Here is a 1,291-nt window from a genome sequence, read left to right on the forward strand (position 1 = left end):
TGCCTCTGCCCCCCTGCGCCTGCTTCTGCCAACCTCGCTCCAACTCGAACGTCCACTCTCCCGTTCTTTTACTGAAAATATCCGGGAGGTTTTTCTCCCTAAGACACCTGGTATTGAAGTTAAAAAATTTAAAAGCCCAACCTCTCTTCCTCCTGACACCCCACTTAGCTTTTTTTAAAACTTTCCTAATAGCATTTTGGCGCTCTAAGTTTATCTCCCCAGCGTGGGCCCCGGCTTCGGGCCGGGGAAGCGAATGCGAATCTGTAAGATAGCTAACAGTGCACTTAACGGAAAGGGGCGTCTTGTTCTTGTTCTCTTCTTTATCATACACCAACCAAGGTTTTTATATCAAACCAAAGGGAAATACTCTGCTAGAATATGGACTGTTGAAGTCACCAAACTGTGATTATTGATTCTGTACATACCATTGTTATTAAAAAAAAAAAAAAAGAACAGAGCTTTGTATATTTGAAATGTTATAACGCAATTGCACTCAGCGTGGTATGGTAAAAGTTTGTCCTCTTGTAGATTCTTACTGTGTTGTAGATACGGTAGGGTTCCTAGACAAATATTTATGTACTCTAGCCCTTTATTTAACTTATTAACTGTAGAGGCTTCCGAAACCTTCAAGGTAAAGGCAATCGTACAGTACTTTTGTGTAATGTGTAACTGTTATCACTTTTCCTTGCTATCTAGTGGAGAAGTGTCACGCTCAAAATAATAAAATATATATATATATGTTTAACAAAAGGAAGTGTGAATACTCTCTACAGGCTCTGAGGGGACAGTAGTAGGGAGCCCCCCAGAGGCCGGGCGTGGGTTCCTGCGCCCCGGCACCTCCAGGGTTTATCTGAACTCGCGTTTTCCTGGCAGAGGCCCCTGGTTTGAATCGGATCCTCAAAGGATCCGTAGGGTTTCCTACGAAGGTTAAGATCGCTGCCGCCGCGGCGCTTTCCACGAGCATCTCGGCTTTCCCGGGTCGTGTCGCAGCGGGAGCTGGGGGGCCCGGGGCCCAGAGGTGGGGTGGGCTTGAGGGAGGGAGGGTGTACCGTAGGCATTGTTGACGGTGAAGACAGAAATTTGAAGCGAGCGGGAGTCTTGGCTCGGAAAACGAAGGAAACTGCTTGTGGAAAGTGCCACGTACAAGGAAGTGCGCAGTCCGAGATGACAGGTAATGGCGAGAGCGAGGAGCCCAGGCGCTGGCTTCCGAGGGGGCGGGCTCCACGGTACACGCGCGGGTAGCAGGGTGTGTGTGTGTGTGTGTGAGAGAGAGAGAGAGAGAGAGAGAGAG

This window comes from Lipotes vexillifer, unplaced genomic scaffold, assembly GCF_000442215.2.
Source record: "Lipotes vexillifer unplaced genomic scaffold, Lipotes_vexillifer_v1.1 scaffold1086, whole genome shotgun sequence".
Classification (NCBI taxonomy): Eukaryota; Metazoa; Chordata; class Mammalia; order Artiodactyla; family Lipotidae; genus Lipotes; species Lipotes vexillifer.